The following is a 4891-nucleotide window of genomic DNA, read 5'->3' as shown; positions in this document are numbered from 1 at the left end:
GCCATGAGAATAAGCATAGAACTGGCAATCTTCTGAGGTATTTTTTTAGTTTAGTGTGAGCCAACCTGTCTGTGAATACCTCTGGCTCAACCAGTAAAAGTCCCAGTGGCCTAATGGGTTATGGCATTAGTCTCTGTGTTCAAGTCCCACTGGGGTTGTTTTTGTTTTGTTTGCCTGAGGGTGGACAAACAAAAAAGGCCCAGTGGCCTAATGGATAAGGCACCAACCTTCGGAGCTGGGGATTGTGGGTTCGAGTCCCACCTGGGTCATTGTTGAGAGCTTATGTTTAAGTTGGCTGCACAAGATGTTCAAGTATGAAAATTTCAAAGTGAAACTATAGCCATGAGAATAAGCATAGAAAAGTCCCAGTGGCCTAATGGGTTATGGCATCAGCCTCTGTGTTCAAGTTTTTTTAGTTTAGTGTGAGCCAGCCTGTGTGTGAATACCTCTGGCTAAACCAGTAAAAGTCCCAGTGGTCTAATGGGTTATGGCATTAGTCTCTGTCTTCAAGTCCCACTTGGGTTGTTTTTGTTTTGTTTGCCTGAGGGTGAGCAAACCAAAAAGGCCGAGTGGCCTAATGGATAAGGCACCAGCCTTCAGAGCTGGGGATTGTAGGTTTGAGTCCCAACTGGGTCATCATTGAGAGCTTATGTTTAAGTTGGCTGCACAAGATGTTCAAGTATGAAAAGTTCAAAGTGAAACTATAGCCATGAGAATAAGCATAGAAAAGTCCCAGTGGCCTAATGGGTTTTTAGTTTATCTGTGTTCAAGTCCCACCTGGGTTGCTTTTGTTGTGTTTAACTTTAAGTTGGCTGCGCAAGAAATGCTGGGATGATAAGTTTAAAGTGGCACTATAGCCACGACAACAAAACATGAGAAATAGCATAGAGCATGAAACAGCATAGAGCATAGCATAGGTTCTGAAAGCCCTGAAAGTTTATTTTGCAGGTTAGGTTGACGAGGGAAAAGGGTGCTGTGGCATCATTATTCGGAACTGGGGATTGAGTGTTCCCTTGTTTTTAAGAGTTTACATTTAAGTTGGCTATGAAAGAATTTCCAGGATGATAACTTCAAAGTGAAACTATTGCCATGAGAATTAGCATAGAACTGGCAGTTTTCTGAATGCTCTTTCAGTTTAGCTTGCATAAGTCTGTCTGTGAATGGGTCAACCAGAGAAGAGGCCCAGTGGCATCCAGTGGCATCATGAGCTATTTTCTGAAAGCTCTATCAGTTTATCACTATTGCCATGACAACGAAACATGAGAATTTTGACCAAAGAAAGGGACCAGTGGCCTAATTCAAGTCCCACCTGGGTCATCTTTGAGGGGTTTAATTTAAATTGGCTCTGCAATAAATTCCAAGATGATAAGTTCAAAGTGACATTACAGCCATGAGAATAAGCATAGAACTGGCAATCTTCTGAGGTATTTTTTTAGTTTATTGTGAGCCAGACTGTCTGTGAATGCCTCTGGGTTGACCAAAGAAAGGGGCCAGATTCCAGGATGATAAGTTCAAAGTGAAACTATAGCCATGAGAATAAGCATTGAACTGGCAATCTTCTGAGGTATTTTTTTAGTTTATTGTGAGCCAGACTGTCTGTGAATGCCTCTGGGTTGACCAAAGAAAGGGACCAGTGGCCTAATTCAAGTCCCACCTGGGTCATCTTTGAGGGGTTTAATTTAAATTGGCTCTGCAATGAATTCCAAGATGATAAGTTCAAAGTGAAACTATAGCCATGAGAATAAGCATTGAACTGGCAATCTTCTGAGGTATTTTTTTAGTTTATTGTGAGCCAGACTGTCTGTGAATGCCTCTGGGTTGACCAAAGAAAGGGACCAGTGGCCTAATTCAAGTCCCACCTGGGTCATCTTTGAGGGGTTTAATTTAAATTGGCTCTGCAATGAATTCCAAGATGATAAGTTCAAAGTGAAACTATAGCCATGAGAATAAGCATTGAACTGGCAATCTTCTGAGGTATTTTTTTAGTTTATTGTGAGCCAGACTGTCTGTGAATGCCTCTGGGTTGACCAAAGAAAGGGACCAGTGGCCTAATTCAAGTCCCACCTGGGTCATCTTTGAGGGGTTTAATTTAAATTGGCTCTGCAATGAATTCCAAGATGATAAGTTCAAAGTGAAACTATAGCCATGAGAATAAGCATTGAACTGGCAATCTTCTGAGGTATTTTTTTAGTTTATTGTGAGCCAGACTGTCTGTGAATGCCTCTGGGTTGACCAAAGAAAGGGACCAGTGGCCTAATTCAAGTCCCACCTGGGTCATCTTTGAGGGGTTTAATTTAAATTGGCTCTGCAATGAATTCCAAGATGATAAGTTCAAAGTGAAACTATAGCCATGAGAATAAGCATTGAACTGGCAATCTTCTGAGGTATTTTTTTAGTTTATTGTGAGCCAGACTGTCTGTGAATGCCTCTGGGTTGACCAAAGAAAGGGACCAGTGGCCTAATTCAAGTCCCACCTGGGTCATCTTTGAGGGGTTTAATTTAAATTGGCTCTGCAATGAATTCCAAGATGATAAGTTCAAAGTGAAACTATAGCCATGAGAATAAGCATTGAACTGGCAATCTTCTGAGGTATTTTTTTAGTTTATTGTGAGCCAGACTGTCTGTGAATGCCTCTGGGTTGACCAAAGAAAGGGACCAGTGGCCTAATTCAAGTCCCACCTGGGTCATCTTTGAGGGGTTTAATTTAAATTGGCTCTGCAATGAATTCCAAGATGATAAGTTCAAAGTGAAACTATAGCCATGAGAATAAGCATTGAACTGGCAATCTTCTGAGGTATTTTTTTAGTTTATTGTGAGCCAGACTGTCTGTGAATGCCTCTGGGTTGACCAAAGAAAGGGACCAGTGGCCTAATTCAAGTCCCACCTGGGTCATCTTTGAGGGGTTTAATTTAAATTGGCTCTGCAATGAATTCCAAGATGATAAGTTCAAAGTGAAACTATAGCCATGAGAATAAGCATTGAACTGGCAATCTTCTGAGGTATTTTTTTAGTTTATTGTGAGCCAGACTGTCTGTGAATGCCTCTGGGTTGACCAAAGAAAGGGACCAGTGGCCTAATTCAAGTCCCACCTGGGTCATCTTTGAGGGGTTTAATTTAAATTGGCTCTGCAATGAATTCCAAGATGATAAGTTCAAAGTGAAACTATAGCCATGAGAATAAGCATTGAACTGGCAATCTTCTGAGGTATTTTTTTAGTTTATTGTGAGCCAGACTGTCTGTGAATGCCTCTGGGTTGACCAAAGAAAGGGACCAGTGGCCTAATTCAAGTCCCACCTGGGTCATCTTTGAGGGGTTTAATTTAAATTGGCTCTGCAATGAATTCCAAGATGATAAGTTCAAAGTGAAACTATAGCCATGAGAATAAGCATTGAACTGGCAATCTTCTGAGGTATTTTTTTAGTTTATTGTGAGCCAGACTGTCTGTGAATGCCTCTGGGTTGACCAAAGAAAGGGACCAGTGGCCTAATTCAAGTCCCACCTGGGTCATCTTTGAGGGGTTTAATTTAAATTGGCTCTGCAATGAATTCCAAGATGATAAGTTCAAAGTGAAACTATAGCCATGAGAATAAGCATTGAACTGGCAATCTTCTGAGGTATTTTTTTAGTTTATTGTGAGCCAGACTGTCTGTGAATGCCTCTGGGTTGACCAAAGAAAGGGACCAGTGGCCTAATTCAAGTCCCACCTGGGTCATCTTTGAGGGGTTTAATTTAAATTGGCTCTGCAATGAATTCCAAGATGATAAGTTCAAAGTGAAACTATAGCCATGAGAATAAGCATTGAACTGGCAATCTTCTGAGGTATTTTTTTAGTTTATTGTGAGCCAGACTGTCTGTGAATGCCTCTGGGTTGACCAAAGAAAGGGACCAGTGGCCTAATTCAAGTCCCACCTGGGTCATCTTTGAGGGGTTTAATTTAAATTGGCTCTGCAATGAATTCCAAGATGATAAGTTCAAAGTGAAACTATAGCCATGAGAATAAGCATTGAACTGGCAATCTTCTGAGGTATTTTTTTAGTTTATTGTGAGCCAGACTGTCTGTGAATGCCTCTGGGTTGACCAAAGAAAGGGACCAGTGGCCTAATTCAAGTCCCACCTGGGTCATCTTTGAGGGGTTTAATTTAAATTGGCTCTGCAATGAATTCCAAGATGATAAGTTCAAAGTGAAACTATAGCCATGAGAATAAGCATTGAACTGGCAATCTTCTGAGGTATTTTTTTAGTTTATTGTGAGCCAGACTGTCTGTGAATGCCTCTGGGTTGACCAAAGAAAGGGACCAGTGGCCTAATTCAAGTCCCACCTGGGTCATCTTTGAGGGGTTTAATTTAAATTGGCTCTGCAATGAATTCCAAGATGATAAGTTCAAAGTGAAACTATAGCCATGAGAATAAGCATAGAAAAGTCCCAGTGGCCTAATGGATAAGGCATCAGCCTTCGGAGCTGGGGATTGTGGGTTCGAGTACCACCTGGGTCGTCGTTGAGAGCATATGTTTAAGTTGGCTGCACAAGATTTTCAAGTATGAAAAGTTCAAAGTGAAACTATAGTCATGAGAACAAGCATAGAAAAGTCAGAGTGGCCTAATGGGTTATGGCATCAGCCTCTGCGCAAGAAATGCTGGGATGATAAGTTTAAAGTGGCACTATAGCAACGACAACAAAACATGAGAACTAGCATAGAGTTAGAAATAGCATAGAGCACAGCATACCATAGAAACAGCACAGAGCATTGCATAGGTTCTGAAAGCCCTGAACGTTTATCTTGCCGGTTAGGCTGACCAGGGAAAAAGGTGCTGTGGCTTCAGGCTTCGGAACTGGGGATTGAGTGTTCAAGTCCCACCTTGGTTGTTTTTAAGAGTTTACATTTAAGTTGGC

At 41.4% G+C, this 4891-nt stretch overlaps 2 non-coding genes across 2 annotated transcripts; both read left to right on the top strand.

Moving 5' to 3' along the window:
• Window positions 1–196: 196 nt before the first annotated feature.
• Window positions 197–269, top strand: trnar-ucg (transfer RNA arginine (anticodon UCG)). Its single transcript has one exon. It is a non-coding gene; the product is annotated as a tRNA-Arg (tRNA).
• Window positions 270–4420: 4151 nt separating this feature from the next.
• Window positions 4421–4493, top strand: trnar-ucg (transfer RNA arginine (anticodon UCG)). Its single transcript has one exon. It is a non-coding gene; the product is annotated as a tRNA-Arg (tRNA).
• The last annotated feature ends 398 nt before the right edge of the window (window positions 4494–4891 follow it).

Source organism: Sinocyclocheilus rhinocerous, unplaced genomic scaffold (genome assembly GCF_001515625.1).
Source record: "Sinocyclocheilus rhinocerous isolate Xijiao unplaced genomic scaffold, SAMN03320098_v1.1 scaffold8831, whole genome shotgun sequence".
In the NCBI taxonomy this organism is placed as follows: domain Eukaryota; kingdom Metazoa; phylum Chordata; class Actinopteri; order Cypriniformes; family Cyprinidae; genus Sinocyclocheilus; species Sinocyclocheilus rhinocerous.
This window is presented reverse-complemented; position numbering and strand designations above follow the sequence as displayed.